This window comes from Pan paniscus, chromosome 3 (assembly GCF_029289425.2).
Source record: "Pan paniscus chromosome 3, NHGRI_mPanPan1-v2.0_pri, whole genome shotgun sequence".
Lineage (NCBI taxonomy): Eukaryota > Metazoa > Chordata > Mammalia > Primates > Hominidae > Pan > Pan paniscus.
Window position 1 is genome coordinate 185,573,235 of NC_073252.2, and position 25,410 is coordinate 185,598,644.

At 38.5% G+C, this 25,410-nt stretch overlaps 1 long non-coding RNA gene across 1 annotated transcript in view; it reads left to right on the top strand.

Annotated features, from left to right (window-relative positions):
• Nucleotides 1-25,410, top strand: part of LOC117980138 (uncharacterized) — a 130,517-nt gene that overhangs the window by 41,514 nt on the left and 63,593 nt on the right. Inside the window, exons 2-3 of the long non-coding RNA XR_004671308.3 lie at nt 12,232-12,367; nt 15,342-15,411. This is a non-coding gene — a long non-coding RNA (uncharacterized LOC117980138). The remainder of the gene's footprint in view (nt 1-12,231; nt 12,368-15,341; nt 15,412-25,410) is intronic.

The window sequence follows — 25,410 nt, forward strand, 5'->3', positions numbered from 1 at the left end:
CATAATGAATGAGAGGTGGCATCCCATTATCTGGATGTGATGATCTGGTGAGTTCCAGTTCCTTGATCCTTTTCTTGAGAGGCATGAAGGTTGTTTCCTGAGGAAGGAACTCAGATAAAATAAATATAAGTTTCAAGCTTTAAGACCAGAGGGTCAACTTCTATGTTTATCAAAAAATAAAATAAACTATCTGTGGGACTATTGGGTCACTTTCAGTGAGATGCATTTCTGGATTGGGAGGGTAGGATAGGAGTCAATTAAAAAGTGTCATTTGTGTGACGTCGGAGGAAGTAAGGAGCAGGGCCTTGTATGTGTCTGGGATAAGAGCACTACAGTCAGAAAAAAGTAGCGAGTGTGAAGTTTAGAGGCAGGGGTGTGCCTGGCCTGTCAGGTGAGAGAAGACCAGTGCTGGAGTCAAGGGAGCCAGGGGAGAGTCCCAGGAGATGAGGTCAGAGAAGCAAGGATGGCTGTAGACCATGTCAGGCCCCACAGATTGCAATGAGGGCTGAGGGCACACTGGGGACCCTTTGTAAGGTCTCTTTTTAAAAAATTATTATTATTATTATACTTTAAGTTTTAGGGTACATGTGCACAATGTGCCGGTTAGATACATATGTATACATGTGCCATGCTGGTGTGCTGCACCCATTAACTCATCATTTACCATTAGGTATATCTCCTAATGCTATCCCTCACCCCTCCCCCCACCCCACAACAGTCCCCAGAGTGTGATGTTCCCCTTCCTGTGTCCATGTGTTCTCATTGTTCAATTCCCATCTATGAGTGAGAACATGCGGTGTTTGGTTTTTTGTCCTTGCGATAGTTTACTGAGAATGATGATTTCCAATTTCATCCATGTCCCTACAAAGGACATGAACTCATCATTTTTTATGGCTGCATAGTATTCCATGGTGTATATGTGCCACATTTCATAATCCAGTCTATCATTGTTGGACATTTGGGTTGGTTCCAAGTCTTTGCTATTGTGAATAGTGCTGCAATAAACATACGAGTGCATGTGTCTTTATAGCAGCATGATTTATAGTCCTTTGGGTATATACCCAGTAATGGGATGGCTGGGTCAAATGGTATTTCTAGTTCTAGATCCCTGAGGAATTGCCACACTGACTTCCACAATGGTTGAACTAGTTTACAGTCCCACCAACAGTGTAAAAGTGTTCCTGTTTCTCCACATCCTCTCCAGCACCTGTTGTTTCCTGAATTTTTAATGATTGCCATTCTAACTGGTGTGAGATGGCATCTCATTGTGGTTTTGATTTGCATCTCTCTGATGGCCAGTGATGATGAGCATTTTTTCATGTGTCTTTTGGCTGCATAAATGTCTTCTTTTGAGAAGTGTCTGTTCATATCCTTTGCCCACTTTTTGATGGGGTTGTTTGTTTTTTTCTTGTAAATTTGTTTGAGTTCATTGTAGATTCTGGATATTAGCCTTTGTCAGATGAGTAGGTTGTGGAAATTTTCTCCCATTTGGTAGGTTGCCCGTTCACTCTGATGGTAGTTTCTTTTGCTGTGCAGAAGCTCTTTAGTTTAATTAGATGCCATTTGTCAATTTTGGCTTTTGTTGCCATTGCTTTTGGTGTTTTAGACATGAAGTCCTTGCCCATGCCTATGTCCTGAATGGTAATGCCTAGGTTTTCTTCTAGGGTTTTTATAGTTTTAGGTCTAACGTTTAAGTCTTTAATCCATCTTGAATTAATTTTTGTATAAGGTGTAAGGAAGGGATCCAGTTTCAGCTTTCTACATATGGCTAGCCAGTTTTCCCAGCACCATTTATTAAATAGGGAATCCTTTCCCCATTGCTTGTTTTTCTCAGGTTTGTCAAAGATCAGATAGTTGTAGACATATGGCGTTATTTCTGATGGCTCTGTTCTGTTCCATTGATCTATATCTCTGTTTTGGTACCAGTACCAGGCTGTTTTGGTTACTGTAGCCTTGTAGTATAGTTTGAAGTCAGGTAGTGTGATGCCTCCAGCTTTGTTCTTTTGGATTAGGATTGACTTGGTGATGCGGGCTCTTTTTTGGTTCCATATGAACTTTAAAGTAGTTTTTTCCAATTCTGTGAAGAAAGTCATTGGTAGCTTGATGGGGATGGCATTGAATCTATAAATTACCTTGGGCAGTATGGCCATTTTCACGATATTGATTCTTCCTACCCATGAGCATGGAATGTTCTTCCATTTGTTTGTATCCTCTTCTATTTCATTGAGCAGTGGTTTGTAGTTCTCCTTGAAGAGGTCCTTCACGTCCCTTGTAAGTTGGATTCCTAAGTATTTTATTCTCTTTGAAGCAATTGTGAATGGGAGTTCATTCATGATTTGGCTCTCTGTTTGTCTGTTATTGGTGTATAAGAATGCTTGTGATTTTTGTACATTGATTTTGTATCCTGAGACTTTGCTGAAGTTGCTTATCAACTTAAGGAGATTTTGGGCTCAGACAGTGGGGTTTTCTAGATATACAATCATGTTTTCTGCAAACAGGGACAATTCGACTTCCTCTTTTCCTAATTGAATACCCTTTATTTCCTTCTCCTGCCTAATTGCCCTGGCCAGAACTTCCAACACTATGTTGAATAGGAGTGGTGAGAGAGGGCATTCCTGTGTTGTGCCAGTTTTCAAAGGGAATGCTTCCAGTTTTTGCCCATTCAGTATGATATTGGCTGTGGGTTTGTCATAGATAGCTCTTATTATTTTGAGATATGTCCCATCAATACCTAATTTATTGAGAGTTTTTAGCATGAAGGGTTGTTGAATTTTGTCAAAGGTCTTTTCTGCATCTATTGAGATAATCATGTGGTTTTTGTCTTTGGTTCTGTTTATATGCTGAATTACATTTATTGATTTGCGTATATTGAACCAGCCTTGCATCCCAGGGATGAAGCCCACTTGATCATGGTGGATAAGCTTTTTGATGTGCTGCTGGATTTGGTTTGCCAGTATTTTATTGAGGATTTTTGCATCAATGTTCATCAAGGATATTGGTCTAAAATTCTCTTTTTTGGTTGTGTCTCTGCCTGGCTTTGGTATCAGGATGATGCTGGCCTCATAAAATGAGTTAGAGAGGATTCCCTCTTTTTCTATGGATTGGAATACTTTCAGAAGGAATGGTACCAGTTCCTCCTTGTACCTCTGGTAGAATTCGGCTGTGAATCCATCTGGTCCTGGACTCTTTTTGGTTGGTAAGCTATTGATTATTGCCACAATTTCAGCTCCTGTTATTGGTCTATTCAGAGATTCAACTTCTTCCTGGTTTAGTCTTGGGAGAGTGTATGTGTCGAGGAATTTATCCATTTCTTCTAGATTTTCTAGTTTATTTCCGTAGAGGTGTTTGTAGTAATCTCTGATGGTAGTTTGTATTTCTGTGGGATTGGTGGTGATATCCCCTTTACCATTTTTTATTGCATCTATTTGATTCTTCTCTCTTTTTTCTTTATTAGTCTTGCTAGCGATCTATCAGTTTTGTTGATCCTTTCAAAAAACTAGCTCCTGGATTCATTAATTTTTTGAAGGGTTTTTTGTGTCTCTATTTCCTTCAGTTCTGCTCTGATTTTAGTTATTTCTTGCCTTCTGCTAGCTTTTGAATGTGTTTGCTCTTGCTTTTCTAGTTCTTTTAATTGTGATGTTAGGGTGTCAATTTTGGATCTTTCCTGCTTTCTTTTGTGGGCATTTAGTGCTATAAATTTCCCTCTACACACTGCTTTGAATGTGTCCCAGAGATTCTGGTATGTTGTGTCTTTGTTCTCGTTGGTTTCAAAGAACATCTTTATTTCTGCCTTCATTTCGTTATGTACCCAGTAGTCATTCAGGAGCAGGCTGTTCAGTTTCCATATAGTTGAGCGGTTTTGAGTGAGTTTCTTAATCCCGAGTTCTAGTTCGATTGCACTGTGGTCTGACAGACAGTTTGTTATAATTTCCATTCTTTTACATTTGCTGAGGAGAGCTTTACTCCCAACTATGTGGTCAATTTTGGAATAGGTGTGGTGTGGTGCTGAAAAAAATGTATATTCTGTTGATTTGGGGTGGAGAGTTCTGTAGATGTTTATTAGGTCCACTTGGTGCAGAGCTGAGTTCAATTCCTGGGTATCTTTCTTAACTTTCTGTCTCGTTGATCTGCCTAATGTTGACAGTGGGGTGTTAAAGTCTCCCATTATTATTGTGTGGGAGTCTAAGTCTCTTTGTAGGTCACTCAGGACTTGCTTTATGAATCTGGGTGCTCCTGTATTGGGTGCATATATATTTAGGAGAGTTAGCTCTTCTTGTTGAGTTGATCCCTTTACCATTATGTAATGGCCTTCTTTGTCTCTTTTGATCTTTGTTGGTTTAAAGTCTGTTTTACCAGAGACTAGGATTGCAACCCCTGCCTTTTTTTGTTTTCCATTTGATTGGTAGATCTTCCTCCATCCTTTTATTTTGAGCCTATGTGTGTCTCTGCACAAGAGATGGGTTTCCTGAATACAGCACACTGATGGGTCTTGACTCCTTATCCAATTCGCCAGTCTGTGTCTTTTAATGGGAGCATTTAGTCCATTTACATTTAAAGTTAATATTGTTATGTGTGAATTTGATCCTGTCATTATGATGTTAGCTGGTTATTTTGCTCGTTAGTTGATGCAGTTTCTTCCTAGTCTCGATGGTCTTTACATTTTGGCATGATTTTGCAGCGGCTGATACCGGTTGTTCCTTTCCATGTTTAGTGCTTCCTTCAGGAGCTCTTTTAGGGCATGCTCGGTGGTGACAGAATCTCTCAGCATTTGCTTGTCTGTAAAGGATTTTATTTCTCCTTCACTTATGAAGCTTAGTTTGGCTGGATATGAAATTCTGGGTTGAAAATTCTTTTCTTTAAGAATGTTGAATATTGTCCCCCACTCTCTTTGGGCTTGTAGAGTTTCTGCCGAGAGATCCGCTTTTAGTCTGATGGGCTTCACTTTTTGGGTAACGTGACCTTTCTCTCTGGCTGCCCTTAACATTTTTTCCTTCATTTCAACTTTGGTGAATCTGACAATTACGTGTTTTGGAGTTGCTCTTCTCGAGGAGTATCTTTGTGGCGTTCTCTGTATTTCCTGAATCTGAATGTTGGCCTGCCTTGCTAGATTGGGGAAGTTCTCCTGGATAATATCCTGCAGAGTGTTTTGCAACTTGGTTCCATTTTCCCCGTCACTTTCAGGTACACCAATCAGACGTAGATTTGGTCTTTTCACATAGTCCCATATTTCTTGGAGGCTTTGTTCATTTCTTTTTATTCTTTTTTCTCTAAACTTCCCTTCTCGCTTCATTTCATTCATTTCATCTTCCATCACTGATACCCTTTCTTCCAGTTGATCGCATCGGTTCCTGAGGCTTCTGCATTCTTCACGTAGTTCTCGAGCCTTGGCTTTCAGCTCCATCAGCTCCTTTAAGCACTTCTCTGTATTGGTTATTCTAGTTATACATTCGTCTAAATTTTTTTCAAAGTTTTCAACTTCTTTGCCTTTGGTTTGAATTTCCTCCTGGAGCTCGGAGTAGTTCGATCGTCTGAAGCCTTCTTCTCTCAACTCGTCAAAGTCATTCTCCATCCAGCTTTGTTCCGTTGCTGGTGAGGAACTGCGTTCCTTTGGAGTAGGAGAGGTGTTCTGCTTTTTAGAGTTCCCAGTTTTTCTGCTCTGTTTTTTCCCCATCTTTCTGGTTTTATCTACTTTTGGTTCTTGATGATGGTGATGTACAGATGGGTTTTTGGTGTGGATGTCCTTTCTGCTTGTTAGTTTTCCTTCTAACAGACAGGACCCTCAGCTGCAGGTCTGTTGGAGTTTGCTAGAGGTTCACTCCAGACCCTGTTTGCCTAGGTATCAGCAGCAGTGTCTGCAGAACAGTGGATTTTCGTGAACCGCAAATGCTGCTGTCTGATCGTTCCTCTGGAAGTTTTGTCTCAGAGGAGTACCCGGCCGTGTGAGGTGTCAGTCTGCCCCTACTGGGGGGTGCCTTCCAGTTAGGCTGCTCGGGGGTCAGGGGTCAGGGACCCACTTTAGGAGGCAGTCTGCCCGTTCTCAGATCTCCAGCTGCATGCTGGGAGAACCACTGCTCTCTTCAAAGCTGTCAGACGGGGACATTTAAGTCTGCAGAGGTTACTGCTGTCTTTTTGTTTGTCTGTGGCCTGCCCGCAGAGGTGGAGCCTGCAGAGGCAGGCAGGCCTCCTTGAGCTGTGGTGGGCTCCACCCAGTTCGAGCTTCCTGGCTGCTTTGTTTACCTAAGCAAGCCTGGGCAATGGCGGGCGCCCCTCCCCCAGCCTCACTGCCACCTTGCAGTTTGATCTCAGACTGCTGTGCCAGCAATCAGCCAGACTCCATGGGCGTAGGACCCTCCGAGCCAGTTGCAGGATGTAATCTCCTGGTGCGCCGTTTCCTAAGCCCGTTGGAAAAGTGCAATATTCGGGTGGGAGTGACCCGATTTTCCAGGTGCCGTCTGTCACCCCTTTCCTTGACCAGGAAAGGGAACTCCCTGATCCCTTGTGCTTCCCGAGTGAGGCAATGCCTCGCCCTGCTTCGGCTGGCGCACGGTGTGCTGCACCCACTGTCCTGCGCCCAGTGTCTGGCACTCCCTAGTGAGATGAACCTGGTACCTCAGATGGAAATGCAGAAATCACCCGTCTTCTGTGTCACTCACGCTGGGAGCTGTAGACCAGAGCTGTTCCTATTCTGCCATCTTGGCTCCGACCCCCCTTGTAAGGTCTTGAACAGAGGAGGGATAAAAGATAAAATTCAACTCCTGTGTTACAACCATTGTTCTAGTGCTGTTTAGGAAATTGTCTGAAAGAGGAGAAGGGTGATACCAGGAAGGCCAATTAGGAGATTAATGAAAAAACATTAGCCCAAAATGATGGTGCCTTAGACCAGGGTGGCAGTCGTGAAGACGGCAAAAAGTAATTTTGTAAATATTTATATAAAGTAGAACTGCCATGATTTACTGACAAGCTAATGTGGCGTGTAAAAGGGTTTTGGCCTGGGTAACTGACAGAATGGAGTTGCCTTTAGTCAAGATGAAGTAGAGTGAGTTTGGTTGGGGAAGGATGGAAAATACCAGGCATTCAGTTTGAAATGCACAATTTGTCATTCAAGTAGAAGTGAAAAGTAGGCAGTTGGACATACAAATTTAAACTTCTGAGAAACTGAACAAACTAGAGATATAAATTTAACATAATCAAAAATAGGTAGTATTCAAGGCCAAGAGTGAGCATACATAGAAGAAAGAAACCCGGGAACTCATTCCTGGAACTCCAACACATCAAAGTAAAGGAGATGAGGAAGAACTAGCAAAGAGAGTAAGAACAGCTGGAGACGCAGAAAGAAAAACAAGAGAATACAGTGCTCTAAAGTCCAAGAAAGCTCTTCATGAAGAGTATGTGGGCCCCATATACCTGATTAGCCACGTAAAATGGGGACTCAGCATGACCCAGCGGTTTCAGTCACACGGAGGGCAGAGGCAAAAATGGGCAGCCGGTATAGGCGCACGATGGACAGCACACTTCATGATGACACTTTGGAAGCAGCTTCACTGAATTTTCAGGGAAAGACGAACATGCCCTCTTTCATCTCTTCTAGTCACAAGTGTACCAGAGCTTAACGACAACAACAACAACAAAATAGGAAAAACAAATGAAGTACAAGAAGTGGATGGAAAGAGGTAAAAACTCTTCTCTGCTGTTTATATGATGTCTGTATACAAAATCCAAGATAATGTACAAATAAACACTTAGAAACTGATAAGAGATTTTAAAATGTATTAGATTCAAGATTAGCATGCTTGAATCAAACTATTCTACCATACTAAATAAAAACATACTTTTTCCATTAACTTCCTATAAGCAGTTATGTGCTGGTTACTTGAAGACAGGAAAGGAAAGAGAGACACCTGATATGCGGTGATTGCTGATTTCCAAGGTGCAACTTCTCCTCCCACAGCCCATTTGAAGCTACCAGTGTAATGTCACTGAAGCAGAACTGCCAATAGTTGCACGTAACTGGCCCTTGCAAACTGGTGTCAGCGCCAGCACACCACTGCAAATCAATTAAAATGTTGAATAAAGAAAACATCACATTCATAGATGTTATCAAAACTACAAGATCTGTTTTAAAAAACTAACCAAATGGCAATAACATGCAGAAATCTTTTTTAAAAAATGTTTTAAAGAAAGAACTGAATACTTCAGAAAAAGTAATACTAATGGCAGGGAAGAATTGATATTGTTGATGCCAATTCACCCCAAATAATTATAATTTCAGCACAGTTATAATCAAATCTCAACAGAGAATCTTCAAATTCATTTGAAAGAGGAAGTGGTCAAAAATAATTGAGACAGTTTTTAAGAACAACAAGGTAGGGTGACTTGCACTACTAAAAAAAATAAATCCCTAAATACTTGATATTGATGTTAGGATGAACAAATAAAACAATGTAACCGAATAGAGAGCCCATAAACAGTTATTTTTAGAAACCTGATATATACCAGATGTGGTATTACTAATTAGTGTGGAAAGAGTGGCATCTCAATAGATGGTTCTGAGGCTATTGAATTTCCATATGGGAAAATAAACAAAATTCAAATTTCTCTAAGACAAGAAAAAAAAAAATCCACCAAGAACAAACTGAACAAATTGCAAAATATAACAAAGGGTAATTATCTCAAGTTTATAGGGAGCTCTTAAAATGAATAAATATATTAAACCGAATAGAGGGGATAAATCCACGAAAAACAATTGTTAAAGTTAGAAAAATAAAGAGCCTATTTTCTTTTTTTTTTTTAATTTCTTCTTAAAAACAAAAATGGGATACATGTATAGAACGTGCAGGTTTGTTACATAGGTTGCGTGTGCCATGGTGGTTTGCTGCACCTGCTGACCCATCCTCTAAGCTCTGTCCCCTCACCTCCACCCTCCAACAGGCCCTGGTGTGTGTGGTTCCCCTCTCTGTGTCCATGGGTTCTTGTTGTTCAACTCCCACTTAGGAGTGAGAACATGCGGTGTTCGGTTTTCTGTTCCTGTGTTAGTTTGCTGAGGATGATGAAGAGCCTATTTTCATTTAAAAAATCAAAATGTATTTTAAAGTACTCAAATCCATTAAGAATGTTTAAAACTAATTTTAAATTAACAAAATACTTTATTTCCCTATCAAAATGAAAAAAAAGTAAAAGACTGATTTTTTAAAAATCCATAATCTGTGTTCAAGAACTTATTTCTCCATACAGTAAGGGCAACTTTACAGCCAAACATATTTTCCAAACTTGGCAGAAGTATAAATTGGCAAAACCTTTTTGGATTGAGATATACTTACGGAAATTTAAGTATACCTTCTTTGACCAAAAAATTCAAAAAGTTATCCTAAAGAAAGCAGAAAAAGTATAAAGGGTCATATGTAGCCCATTTAAGTGAAGAAATGGAAAATTCTTTGATAACCAAAAAAACTAGTTCATAGAAGTTCCATATAGTATGATGTATTTTTCATAAAACAAAAAAAAAAGTATGTATTTGAATGACTTAAAATTTTCTGGAAGTAACATGCAGAAGTGAGTATTTCTCCATGCTGAAGTTATGGAGTTCTGTTTTCTTGTTTATATTTTGCTGTGCTTTCTTAATTTTGCAGTATTACTCATATATTAGAATAAATCATTTTCAAAAAAATAAGCAAAGCAGACATGCACTTGGGGTTTTTACAAAATATTTTATTGACAAGTATTATTTTTAATGTATTATCTCCCATCCTAGGAGAAAATTTTGTGCCCTCTCCTAGGATGGGCTTAACTATAAGAATGTTGCAAATAAGGAAAAAGTGAGTAGTATGTACCACCACTCTCTCTATTTTGCTAACTAGCTCAGCTCCCCCTGGAGTCCTTCATGCGCATGTTCCCATTGGATGAACCTCCCATGTGATGTTTCTTGGTCTCTAAACCAATGAGTCTCCGTGAGTCAGTATCCCTACATCACACACACACACACACACACACACACACACACACACACACACACACACACACACACACACTCTTGTATGATGACTCCTGAATCATACTGTGTATTAAAGTTGCTTATTCACATGTCATCTTCCTGGTAGACTATAAAGCCCCAGAGAATAAGACAAATGCAGTATTCTTTTTATATCTCCCAGAAACAATTAACAAAATACCCTGCATATACTGAGGTAAATTACTTATTTGTTGACTAAATATTGCAAGGACTTCATAGGTTTAACTTGGACTAATTCATGGTTACGGTTTTTTGTTTTGTTTTGTTTTTGTTTTTGAGATGGAGTTTTGCCGTGTCGCCCAGGCTGGAGTGCAATGGTGCCATCATGGCTCACTGCAACCTCTGCCTCCCGGGTTCGAGCAATTCTCCTGCCTCAGCCTCCCGAGTAGCTGGGATTAAAGTCATGCGCCACCACGCTCAGCTAACGTTGTATTTTTAGTAGAGACAGGGTTTCTCCATGTTAGTCAGGCTGGTCTCGAACTCCCAGCCTCAGGTGATCCACCCACCTCGGCCCCCCCAAAGTGCTGGGATTACAGGCGTGAGCCACCACACCCGGCCATTTACTTTTTATAAATTGAAAATAAGTAATTTTTAAAGAAATAAAAGTCCTTTTTATTTAAAAAATAAATAATTACACAAATAACGAATGACATTGGGTTCAACTACAATTATATTTGAGAAGATTACATTTAATTGATGGATAAATGATCTATAGTGATTTATGATTGGAAACATAAGGGACACCTTTTTTCCTATTTTTATCTGTGCCATAGAAGCCAAAAATGTTCTTTCATAAAACATACTTTGAGGCCTCTGTTAGAGACAGACAGTAAGAATGCATGAAACAGGGTCTACTCCAATACATCAATTTCTTAGTTATCATGAAATATTTTATTTGCTGGATACAAAGAGATTGATGTATAAACTAAATTGATAATAACAGCTACCATTTACTAAAAACCTGCCACGCTGAGTGTCTTGTGTTCATTCTCTCCAACCCCATGAAAAACCTTGTTATATAGTGAGGGAAGGAGCAGATATTCTAACTAAGCTCTATTAACTGCAAAACCAAAACTCTCAACCAATAGATCCACTTTTTTACAGATATACTAAAAGCAGTTTAGTAGCAATTTCAGCAATGGAGTCAAAGTTTCTGGTGCTATGTCTTCAAATTTTCATGGATCATAACACATCTGCAGTACAGTTGTGATCAAATTATTATATCCACTGCATTTACCAAAAATAAAATGATACATAAGAAGTCCTCAGGAAAACTATTCTCTTGAAATATCTTTATAGTGATGCCTGGGGGGAAAATCGCGTTTAGCTAAAGTGCTGTTTGTAATTAGCATGGCATTCTCTTTTACGTCTAAAAATAGAATTACAATCATCATTTTAACACTATATATACATTGATCTAGCTTTTATATTTTATTTGGATGAAAATAGAATAGCAAAAAAGTCCATGTTTTCTCAAAAATACTTATGATGAAAGCTGGATGTATTATCACATATCTAGCTTATAAAACTAGCTACCCAATAGACTATAATGAAATATTGTTCCTTTATTTAGCAATTGCTTTTTATCTAGGGGCACAGATCACTGACGAAACTATAAGAAAACAATGCAATGCAACTGCTATTTCAGTCTTGCATGTGCCCAGGTGTAATTAACGAATGTATCATATGTAAACAATTACATACTTCATAGTACAATTCCAAACTCAAATCTCACATTTTAGAGACCTACCTTTAGAAAAGCTCTTTCTTTTCTTTAGATTTGATCATACTGCTTCAGAAACACTGTAAGTTTCACAGGGAAAGGATTATTTTGCAAAGTTGCAGATCCAATACATTGCTTTGGTTTTACATACAAAGTAAGTATGGGAAAATTTCTCATGCAAATAAAGAGGTTCAACAAAATATCATACAGGTATCTTCTATTCATTTTTGTCCAGTACTTTGTAATTTGAGTGACGCGTCCTGGCCAGGCAATGCACTATGTGGCAAGAGTGTAGATTCAGGAACTACATCATCTGGATATCATGCAGTTTCATGACAAGCACATTGGTCTCCAGGACTGCATTGTGGGTGACCCTAATAAACTTACTCAGATATTTGAATAGCTTCTCTATTGTTTGATAGAGGAAAAAGAATGGCTGGGCATAACACCAATTTTTGATTACCAAAGCTACAATTCTTTGTTTTGGGTTTTCTTGAGACAGGGTCTCACTCTGTCGCCAGCTGGAATGCAGTGGCACAATCCCAGCTCAGTGCAGCCTCAACCTCCAGGGCTCAAGTGATCCTCCCACCTCAGCCTCCTGAGTAACTGGAACTACAGATGTACACCACCACGCCCAGGTAATTAAAAAAATTTTTTTTTGCAGAGATAGAGTCTCACTATGTTGCTCAGGCTGGTCTCACACCCCTGGGTTCAAGCAATCTCCCTCCTTGGCCCCTCAAAGTGCTGGGACTACAGATGTGAGCCATCGTGTCTGGCCCAAAGCATTACAAATCTTAACCTTTATCCGAAGTCTAATGAATTTGATATAATGCTTTATTGAGGATAAAAGAATTAATTTCAGCTAATTATCTTCAAAAAGGATTTTTATTTAAAAATTCTGTCCTTGCATACATTTTCTGGACATAAGCTAGGACATCATTTCGGTCTGATTTTGGTTACAAAGTGCACAGGCGCCGCTTCAATCTGCTAATCAAGCTTTAATGTGTCGTGTTATGTTGCTCTCAAATTGTGAACATACGGTAGTTTATAAATAAATGTCTCAAGGACTTAGATAGTTTCTGAAGATTACAGAGCTGGAAGAGCTACTCAGAGAAACTGAAATACCTTCTAAAATGTATTTTCAAGTTTCTTCTTAAATCTTCAAATTGGATTATTAGAGAGAAAGCATGAATAGATCTGCTTCTTCCCTTTGGGGATTGAGAGAGGTTTCGTGTCTTTAAGAAGCCTCTTGAAATATACAGATTTATTTAATATATGTCAGAATCTAGAGAGAATTATGATATCAAATGCTTTTTTGGAAATGCAGTGTATATAATAGAGAATATGATATTGTTTTCTGAACTTCTTTCCTACATCCTACGATATTCAAAGAGTAATTCAGCATGGCCTCCAGCCCTGCAGCTCATCCCTGTGCGTTTTGGATTCAAGGACTCCAGCCTGCAGTGGCCAACAGGAAATACAGTAATTGTGATCTTGCTCTTTGAAGATGGGATGATAATTATCACAGAAGTCATAGGAAATGTCTTTTTTGCTCTATAGACTGTGAGATTATGCGTATCTTTTAGTAGTTTATTCCCTGAATCCTTAAAAATTAATTTAAGTTTACCATCAGATTTTAGATTTTCCTCTATTCCTACCTTTGGTTATGACATCAGTTTTGTGAACAAAGTAAACTCAATACATTATAAAATGCTGAAGTAACATATCATTTTCCCTAAGGCTTACCTCTTTTATTTGATTTAAGGAAAATTTTTTATTTTCTGTAGGGGCTTAGTGCATTGATGTGGAGAAATTCAACCTTCTTGGTTTTTGTATTCTTTCTTTTTTTTTTTTTTTGAGACGGAGTTTCACTCTTGTTGCCCAAGCTGGAGTGCAATGGCGTGCACTCCATTCACTCAGCTCACTGCAACCTGCGCCTCCTGGATTCAAGCGATTCTCTTGCCCCAGGTTTTTTGCTTAAAGGCCAAAACATATGTCTGGATGGCCTCATGCTCATCTGTGCACACCATGGCAGAACCCAGTACATTGTTTTGTTTACATCCCCCCAAAATAGTGAAAAAAATGAAGCACCACCATTTTTATCTTGAGCACCTCTTCACTGTTCTTAACGCATTTGGGCGGTAGCAGAAAAGATCATTCACCACAACCTTGCTAAGCACATTTTCCAGGTAGGGAGAGTATTACTGCTCAGTTTTCCAGTTACAGGTGCTCTGGTATCTTTCTTCTAATTTAGGCATCACTGGCAACAATCAACTTGTCAGATTTATATAGTAGATGAAAATGGAAAAGATAAAAATCGAGTCCAAGGCTGCTTTTATTCTGAAGTTTAAATGGCAGCTATTATCATTTCATGTAGCCCATTATGTAGGAATGATGTCTAGGACTGTACAGTTTCATCATGAGTTTCCATGAGCTTCTTTTCATTTTTACATCTTTTATTTTAATCAGTGGGAAATCACGATATTAGAGATTCCACTGGTGCCCTGAAAGACATGCTTTGTGAAATTTTTGTTTCAAAACATTATTTCAAAATAAATAATATATACTTAATTCAGCACCAGGACCCATGATTAGATGCAAATGAGATGACATGAAATATCTTTACTGTGCTATTTACATTCATATATGTTTACTTGTACTTTAAATCCTATAACAAAATTACGTAAGTAAACCCAAAGTATAAAGTAATGTTTAGAGAAAATTAGTTCTTCACACTTCAATATTTATGAAGTACAACTTTTTGTAAACATGGAAAATTGAAAAATGTCATTGAAATTAACCTGTAGAATAATATGAATTAAATAAATGCTATTGCTGTTCCTCTGACTTTAAAAAATCAAAAGCACTTTCTAGATTAATCTGAGTAATCACAGGCCACTTAAAGTAGCCAGGAATATAAAGTGGAACAACCAACCTCAGTTCCCTGCATCCGAAGGTTTAGACCTATTTTAGTTCATCTCACGCTGCTACAACGAAATTCCACAGACTAGGTAATTTATAATCAGCAGAAATTTATTTGGCTCAAAGTTTTGGAGTCTGGGAAGTCCACAATTGAGAAAATGCATCTGCATCTGGTGAGGGACTTCTGTTGTGTCATAACATGGCAGAAAGCATCATGTGGGGAGAGAGAGGAGGAGGCCAAACTCATCCTTTTACAAAGAACTAACTCCTGAAACAGTGGCATCAATCCATTCATGAGAGGGAAGCCCTCATAACCTAACCATCTGTGATGGTCCCACTTTTCCACACTGCTAGATTGAGGATTATGTTTCTAACCCGTGAACCTTGGGTGACGCATTTAAACCCTAGCAACACCCTAGCTGATTCACAGATATTTATGCTAAAGCCTAGTTGATACAGTTTGATATTTGTTCCCTCAAAATCCCACGTTGAAATGTGATCCCCAATGTTGGAAGTGCGGTCTAGTGGGAGGTATTTGGTTCATGGGAGTGGATTCCTCAGAATGGCTTGATGCCCTCCCTGTAGTAATGAGTTTACACAAGAGCTGGTTGCTCAAAACATCCTGACATCTCTCTTGCTTCCTCCCTCACCGTGTGACACATCTGCTCCTCCTTCGCCTTCCACCATAAGCGGAAGCTTCCGGAAGCCTCACCAGAAGCTGAGCAGATGCTGGAGCCGTGCTTGTACAGTCTGCAGAACTGTGAGCCAAATAAACTTCTTTTCTTTAAAAATTACCCAGCCTCAGGTATTACTGTGTAGGAATGCAAATGGACTAACACACTAGTTATTTTCAGATATTTGTAAGTATTATCATCCTTCATCCAAATACGATTTTTAACATTTTAAATGAAAATAATTTAAGAAATATGGAGCTGGATAGTAAAAGAGAAAAAAAAGTTATCTTAATATAATTTTAGTGGGTTTATACATCAAACATTAAGTGGGAGAGGTCTTTAAGCACTTGCACAAGGCTGAAAAACAAGGAAAAGGAAGTTACCTAGTAGATGTCTAACAGAGATGCAGAACTGATCTGCAGCAGCAGTTAGGACAAAGGCAATCATATATGGAAAAGCAGATAATATGATTTTTAAAGCTTTGAGACATTTCCAGTTTGGAGTAACAGAATGTTAGCCAGCACGTGCCAATACAGCCTTGCCAGTTACTTATTGCTGACATTCATTCTGATTAGCCCATTATTAGCCTGAGCTGAGCTGATTAGTATAGTTTACATCTCCCTGGGTTAACTACAGCCCGTCCTCATTATTTGCAGATTCCAGATTTATGAATTTGCCTGCTCACTAAAATGGATTTGTAACCCTCAAATCAATACTCCCAAGTGCTTTCCTGGTCATTTATGGACATGCACAGAGAGGGGAAATTATTTATTTATTTATTTCAATAGGTTTTGGGGGAACAGGTGGTGTTTGGTTACGCGCATAAGTTCTTCAGTGATGATTTCTGAGATTTTGGTGTACCCATCACGCGAGCAGTGCACACTGTACCCAACATGTAATATTTTATCCCTCACCCCTCTCCCACCCTTTCCCCAAGTCCCCAAAGTCCATTGTATCATTCTTATGTTTTTGCATCCTCATAGTTTAGCTGCCACTTATGAATGAGAACATACAACGTTTGGTTTTCCATTCCTGAGTTATTCACTTAGAATAATGGTCTCCAATTCTATCCAGGTTTATTTTGTTCCTTTTTATGGCTGAATAGTATTCCATGGTATATATTTATACCACAATTTCTTTATCCACTTGTTAATTGATGGGCATTTGGGCTGGTTCCATATTTTTGCGATTGCGAATTGTGCTCCTATAAACATGCGTGTGCAAGTATCTTTTTTCCTATAATGACTTACTTTCCTCTAGGTAGATACCCAGTAGTGGGATTGCTGGATCAAATGGTATTTCTACTTTTAGAACTCAGTTCTTTAAGGAATCTCCACACTGTTTTCCACGGTGGTTGTACTAGTTTACATTCCCACCAGCAGTGTAGAAGTGGTCCATTTTCACCACATCCATACCAATATCTATGTTTTTTTAAATTTTTTGATTGTGGCCATTCTTGCAGGAGTGATTTTGATTTGTATTGTGATTTTGATTTGTATTGTGGTTTTGATGTGTATTTCCCTAATAATTAGTGATGTTGAACATTTTTTCATATGTTTGTTGGCCATTTGTGTATCTTCTTTTGAAAATTGTCTATTCATGTCCTTAGCCCACTTTTTGATGGGATTATTGCATTGTTAGGCAACTTCATTATTGTGCAAACATCATAGAGCATACTACGCAAACCTAGATGGTATAGCATAATACACACCTGGGCTATCTAGTAAAATCTATTGCTTCTAGGCTACAAACCTGTACAGCATGTGACTGTACTGAACACTATAGGCAATTGTAACATAGTGGTATTTGTGTATCTAAGCATATGTAAACATAGAAAAGGTGCAGTAAAAATATGGTATAAAAGATAAAAAATGGTACACCTGCATGGGGCACTTACCGTGATTGAAGCTTGCAAGACTGAAAGTTGCTCTTGGTGAGTTGATGACCAGTGAATGAATGTGAAGGCGTAAGATGTTACTGTGCACTACTGTAGACTTTATAAGCACTGTACACTTAGACTATACTAAATTTATTTTTAAAATTTCTTACTTCAAAAATAGATTAATCTTAGTTTACTGTATCTTTTTTACTTACAAACTTCTTAATTGTTTTAAGCTTTGACTCTTCTGTAAAAACACTTAGCTTAAAACAGAAACATATTGTTCGGCTGTACAAAAATATTTTCTATCTTTGTATCCTTATTCTATAGGCTTTTGTCTATGTTCAACCTTTTTTTCTACTTTTAAAATTAAAAAAAAAGCTAAGACATATGCACACACATTAGCCTAGGCCTACAGGAGGTCAGGATCATCAACATCACTGTCTTCCACCTCCACATCATGTCTCACTGGAAGGTCTTCAGGGGAAGTAACATGCATGAAGCTGTCATCTCCTATGGTAACAATGCCTTCTGCTGCATACCTCCTGAAGGACCTGCCTGAGGCTGTTTTACAGTTCACTCTTTTTAACATAAGTAGAAAGAGTACATTCTGAAATGACAATAAAAATTTAGCATAGTAAAATACATAAACCAGTAATTTAGTCGTTTGTACATGTTTGTACGTGCTAGTCTTTATATGACTGGGAGCACAGTAGGTTTGTTTACACCCCATCACCACAAACACAGGACTAATGCATTGTGCTAAGACACTATGATGCCTACGATGTCACTAGGCAACAGAAATTTTTCTGCACCATTATAATATTACGGAAACACCATCATATATGTGGTCCGTTGATGATCAAAACATGTTACTGGCACATGACTGTATGTATAAGTACAAACTGGATAAAATATATGTAACTTTATTCTATCTAAAATTATTTCCCAGAGTAATGCTAAGTATTTTTAAAATAGTGTTCTTTCACATTAAAAGTCAATGAAATTTTTTGGTTTTTGTTTTTTGCTAATAATAATTTTTTTTAATTTCTAACTTTCAAGTTCAGAGGTACATGTGCAGGATGGGCAGGTTTGTTACATAGTGTGTCATGGTGGTTTGTTGTACAGATTATTTCCTCACCCAGGTATTAAGCCTAGTACCCATTAGTTATTTTCCCTGATCATCTCCCCCCTCCCACCATCCGCCCTCCCATAGGCCCCAGTGTGTGTTGGTTCCTCCTATGTATCCATGTGTTCTAATCATTCAGCTCCCACTTACAAGTGAGAACATGCAGTGTTTGGTTTTCTGTTCCTGTATTAACTTGCTAAGGATAATGGCCTCTAGTTCCATCCATATCCCTGCAAAGGACATGATCCCCTTCTTTTTTATGGCTGCATAATATTCCATGGTATATATGTACATTTTCTTTATTCAGTATATCATTGATGGGCATTTAGGTTGATTCCATGTCTTTGCTGTTGTGAATAGTGCGGCATTGAACATACACATGCATGTGTCTTTACAATAGAATGGTTTATATTCCTTTGGGTATATACCCAGTAATGGGATTGCTTGGTCAAATAGTATTTCTCTCTCTAGGTCTTTGAGGAATTGCCACACTGTCTTCAACAATGGTTGAACTAATTTACACTCCCACCAACAGTGTAAACGCATTACTTTTTCTCCACAACCTTGCCAACATCTGTTGTTTTTTGACTTTTTAATAAAACGCCATTCTGACTGTCAAGAGATGGTATCTCATTGTGGTTTTGATGTGCATTTCTCTAATGATCAGTGAATGTTGAGCTTTTTTTCATGTGTCTGTTTGCCACATGTATGTCTTCTTTTGAGAATTGTCTGTTCATGTCCTTTGCCTACTTATTAATGGAGTTTTTTTCCTTATAAATTTGTTTAAGTTCCTTATAGATGCTAGATATTAGACCTTTGTCAGATGCGTAGACTGTGAAAAATTTCTCCCATTTTGTAGGTTGTCTGTTTACTCTGTTGATAGTTTCTTTTGCTGTGCAGAAGCTCTTTAGTTTAATTAGATTCCATTTGTCAATTTTTGCTTTTGTTGTAATTGCTTTTGGTGTCTTCATCATAAAATCTTTTCCTGTGCCTATGTCCTGTATAGTATTGCCTAGGTTTTCTTCTAGGGTTTTTATTGTTTTGGGTTTTACATTTAAGTCTTTAATCCATCTTGAGTTGACTTTTGTATATGGTACCCAGTTTCAATTTTCTGCATATAGCTAGCCAGTTCTCCTAGAACCATTTATTAAATAGGGAATCCTTTCCCCATTGCTTGTTTTTGTCAGGTTTGTCAAAGACCAGATGGTTACAGGTGTGCAGTCTTATATCTGGGCGCTCTATGCTGTTCCATTGGTCCATGTGTCTGTTTTTGCACCAGTGCCATGCCATTTGGGTTACTGTAGCACTGTAGTATAGGCAGGTAGCATGATGCCTCCAGCTTTATTCTTTTTGCTTAGGATTGCCTTGGTTATTCAGGCTCTTCTTTGGTTCTATATGAATTTTAAAATACATTTTTCTTTTTTTTATTATACTTTAAGTTTTAGGGTACATGTGCACAATGTGTAGGTTTGTTATATATGTATACATGTGCCATGTTGGTGTGCTGCACCCATTAACTCATCATTTAGCATTAGGTATATCTCCTAATGCTATCCCTCCCCCCTCCCCCAACCCCACAACAGGCCCCAGTGTGTGATGTTCCCCTTCCTGTGTCCATGTGTTCTCATTGTTCAATTCCCACCTGTGAGTGAGAACATGCAGTGTTTGGTTTTTTGTCCTTGCGATAGTTTGCTGACAATGATGGTTTCCAGCTTCATCCATGTCCCTACAAAGGACATGAACTCATCATTTTTTATGGCTGCATAGTATTCCATGGTGTATATGTGCCACATTTCTTAATCCAGTCTATCATTGTTGGACATTTGGGTTGGTTCCAAGTCTTTGCTATTGTGAATAGTGCCACAATAAACACACGTGTGCATGTGTCTTTATAGCAGCATGATTTATAATCCTTTGGGTATATACTCAGTAATGGGATGGCTGGGTCAAATGGTATTTCTAGTTCTAGATCCCTGAGGAATTGCCACACTGACTTCCACAATGGTTGAACTAGTTTACAGTCCCACCAACAGTGTAAAAGTGTTCCTATTTCTCCACATCCTCTCCAGCACCTGTTGTTTCCTGACTCTTTAATGATTGCCATTCTAACTGGTGTGAGATGGCATCTCATTGTGGTTTTGATGTGCATCTCTCTGATGGCCAGTGATGGTGAGCATTTTTTCATGTGTCTTTTGGCTGCATAAATGTCTTCTTTTGAGAAGTGTCTGTTCATATCCTTTGCCCACTTTTTGATGGGGTTGTTTTTTTCTTGTAAATTTGTTTGAGTTCATTGTAGATTCTGGATATTAGCCCTTTGTCAGATGAGAAGATTGCAAAAATTTTCTCCCATTCTGTAGGTTGCCTGTTCACTCTGATGGTAGTTTCTTTTGCTGTGCAGAAGCTCTTTGACAAACCTGACAAAAACAAGAAATGGGGAAACGATTCCCTGTTTAATAAATGGTGCTGGGAAAACTGGCTAGCCATATGTAGAAAGCTGAAACTGGATCCCTTCCTTACACCTTATACAAAAATTAATTCAAGATGGATTAAAGACTTAAATTTTAGACCTAAAACCATAAAAACCCTAGAAGAAAACCTAGGCATTACCATTCAGGACACAGGCATGGGCAAAGACTTCATGTCTAAAACACCAAAGGCAATGGCAACAAAAGCCAAAATTGACAAATGGGAGCTAATTAAATCAAAATACATTTTTCTAATTGTGTGAAGAATGTCAAAGGTAGTTTAATAGAAACAGCATTGGAATTAGAAATAGAAATCTATAAATTGCTTTGGGCAGTTTGGCCGTTTACACAATATTGATTTTTTCCTATCCAAGCATGAAATGTTTTTCCGTTTGTTTGTGCCCTCTCTGATTTCCTTTAACAGGGGTTTGTAGTTCTCCTTGAAAAGGTTCTTCACTTCCCTTGTGAGCTGTATTCTTAGGTATTTGATTCTCTTTGTAGCAATTGTAAATGGAAGTTCATTCTTGATTTGGCTCTCTGCATGCCTTCTATTGGTGTATAGGAATGCCAGTGATTTTTGCATATTGATTTTGTATCCTGAGACTTTGCTGAAGTGGCTTATCAGTTTAAGAAGCTTTGGGACTGAGACGATGGGGTTTTCTGGTTACAGAATCATGTCATCTGCAAACAAAGATAATTTGACTTCCTTCCTTCCTATCTGAATGCCCTTTATTTCTTTCTCGTGCCTGATCGTTCTGGCCAGAACTTCCAATACTATGTTGAATAGGAGGGGTGAGAGAGGGCATCCTTGTCTTCTGCTGGTTTTCAAGGGGGATGCTTCCAGCTTTTGCCCATCCAGTATGATATTGGCTGTGGGTTTGTCATTTATGGCTCTTATTATTTTGAGGTATGTTCCTTCAATATCTAGTTTATTGAGAGTTTTTAACATGAAGAAATATTGAATTTTATCAAAGGCTTTTTCTGCATCTACTGAGATAATCATGTGGTTTATGTCTTTAGTTCTGTTTATGTGATGAATGACATTTATTGATTTGCATATATTGAGCCAACCTTGCATCCCAGGGATGAAGCCTACCTGATTGTGATAGACAAGCTTTTTGCTGTGCTGCTGGATTGTTTGCCAATATTTTGTTGAGGATTTTTGCATCGATGTTCATCAGGTAATTGGTCTAAAATTTTCTTTTTTTGTTGTATCTCTGCCAGGTTTTGGTGTCAGGATGGTGCTGGCCTCATAGAATGAGTTAGGGAAGAGTCCCTCCTTTTCAATAATAATTTTTATTAGTTTAACTATTTCCACTTCCTCTTTTCCTCCCCCCAGTAACTTGTAGGCATACACATTATCTTGACTTCTCAAGACACGATCTCAGAATTCTCCATTCATCAGTCTGCAAGAACTCTTTGCAACAAAACCATTTAAAGTCTACCAGAGCCTAGGTCTCTGGAGCATTTTGTTTGAAGTTGTTTATAACCAACTTCCAGAAACATTGAATGTCAATTGCAGTATACTTTGAAAAGAAGTTATTTGTCACTATAGATTTCTTACCAAATTTAGTTCGTTGCAACGGAAAGGCCTTTTATTTTAGGTGAAAAATGACTTCTGATTTGATTTAGTCAAAGTTTTAATTTAGGTTTTCTAGTTTCATTTTCTTTTTCCTCTTCTCTAATCTTATAAAAAATATCCCAATACTGCAAAATGTGCCTGCTTGCTATAAACAAAAGCAGGCTCTAATAGAGTAAAAAGTTACAAACATACTAAGATGTCTAATTAAGATACTTATTGTAAAATTGGAAAAAATATTTATAAAAATAGACAATTTTAAAAAATCGAATTGCCAAGCATTTCTAAGTACTCACAATTCTACATTGCACAGGAGACGTTTCACTCCTGTAACTAAATTTTAAACAAAAGAAATGAGCTTTTAATCTTGGGCACCTAGAAATAGTTATTAATATAGAAAAATACAAAGTTCTATAACACGGAACCAATATGATATATATGGTTATTGGTCTTATGTTAGATCTTAAGATAAAACTTTTTCAAATAGATATTCAAACAGTACAATACACTGAAAATTTTTCTAAAACCTTTTCTATTTACATAACATTTTATTTCTGAAAGCAAACACACATGCCAAAAAGGCCGAGTTTACGAAGGTTACAAAATGTATCAGTGAAAGAACAAGGAATATAATTTAAATCTCAGATTTTGTGGTAGTATCTAGTAGACTCCTCATTTCCATTAATTTCCTAAAATATAGTGTTGTTTTATAGAGAAAGCAAAAGCATTTCACATTTTTTCTGCAGTAAGCTGTTAGAGTGTAATATCTTTGGAGATCAAGACTCCGCATTGCTCTTCTAGGTGTCTACATGAAAAATAACTGATTCCACTAAAGAGTAGAGAGGAAAAACAAAACTGGAATCAAGCAAATATGAGTACTTACAAACATACAAAAGGTTTATTTTTAAATTCACTAAGAACACTAAACATGTTTCTGATTCTCAATTTTAAATTTTGTTTTTGTTCCAACAATTCCAACTGGATTTTACACAATTGGATTTAATCCAAAACTCTATTTCCATGTAATAGCACGGAAACTGGACCTGATATTTGTTTAAAAGGAGACCTTGACCTCCTTACGTTACCCTTTCATTGATTCACAGCCTTGCACTCAGAAAGTGTACACCGCAAAATGGAGATATCCCAGCAAGAACAGAGAGAGAGAGAGGAGAAGGGTTGGGGAGCTGGTGTGTCCTGTCCCCTTGCTGCTGACAGTGACTGTCATACAGACAGGACTCAACTCTCTGTCCATTTGTCTCTTTTCACCAACCTTTGCCTTCAAGGCCATTAAACTTCCTCTATTCACTTAGCTTCACCACCACCAACTCAATGCCTATGTCAGCTATCTATTGCTGTGCAACACATTACCACACCTTGGTGGCTTCAGACAGCACACATTCATTATCACAGGTTTCTGTGGTTGGAAATCTGGACGCCACTTAGCTGCCTCCTCTGCTTCAGCGTCTCTTACAAGGCTGCCATCACAGTGTCGACGGTGCTGGGGTCTCATCTGAAGGTCACCTCCAAGCTCACGGGGGTTTTGGCAGGCTTCAGTTCCTCGCAGACTATCAGACTGAGGACCTCAGGCCCTTGCTGGCTGCTGCCCAGCAGCTGCCATTGGTTCTTGCTATGTGGGCTTCTTGCTATGGCAGCATTACTCTATCTGAGCCAGCATGGGAGAGCGGCAACAGGGAGAGTGGCACAGTAAGGCAAGAGTTAAAATCTTATGTGACATAATCACGGAAGTGACATGCTACCACCTTTGCTGTACTCTTTTGGTTAGAAACAAGTCACAGGTGCCAGCCACAGCTATGGGAAGGGTATCAGACCAGGGTGTGAATACCAGAAGGCAGAGATCACTGGGGACATCTTCGAGCCTATCTACCAGGAGGCTTGAGCTCAGGCCCAGGTCTATTGGCCCTAGACCAGCAATCCATTATTTCAGCCTTAAATCAGATTCTTAGAACTTCATTTTGGTGATAAACTAGTTTACTCTTTTTGTTTTTTTGTTGTTGTTTTTTGGTTTTTTTGGCTTGATACCTGGTTCCAAGAGCACTGTGTCCCAGCCTTGTTCTTGATAGCGGAATACTTGCCTGCAAATGTTTCCCCCTATTTCCTGAATGTATCACTCCTTCATTTCTCCTCGCCGTATGTTCTGTTTTGGGCCCCGGAATGAATACACTGCCTCTCATGCACATTTGCGGACTGCCCACTGCTGAATCTCCAGCGAGGTTTTTCGACAAGTGGTTAGTTGAATACTCTAAAAACAGGCTAGTATCTTTGGCTAATAGTGCTTGTAGCACATCTCTATGGACCCCACAGACTAATAGCTGCTTTTCAAACCTGATACGTATTTCTTTGCACAGGTTTCCTAAATAAAGAAGTCTTATTCACATATTGTGACACTTGCCATTCTCCTGACTTTTAGGTCGGCCTGGTTTCCTGACCTTAACTTGTTCTTTCTGACCCACCCTGACAGTGCCTGAGCTGGGGCTCTGATACATGTTTAATTGCCAGCAAAACCCTTTATCTCTTATAAATCCCTCTCCAGTTCGAGTTCCATATCTAATCACAACATGCACAAGGATTTAAGAAAATACAATTACTTATTGAAGCACAAATCTATAATGATGGGGAAAATAGGCTTTCAAAGAAAGTATGTTTTTATACTAAATATTTAAAACTGTCAAACTACTTATTCTGGAGGTTTCTATTTTTTAACAGACAGGTCAAGTAGAAGAAAAGGCGATTCTCTAAAGAACATTATTCCAAAAAGTACATCTCTGTTTAAATCATGTTTTTGCTCTTTCCTGTGCCTCAGATAACCTCCTGTATCATCCATTTTTACATGTCAAAAGCCCATCTACACTTGAGGTCCATTTCACTGGATACTTCCTCCTTGGAGTTTTCTCTGATCACCCTAACCCAACACAGTGAGTCCCGTCTCTAAACCCCCAAACAATACTCATACTGGTCGTGGGGTATGTCATACATACTACTTTTTATATTCTCCTTTCATGATCCTGATGGGTT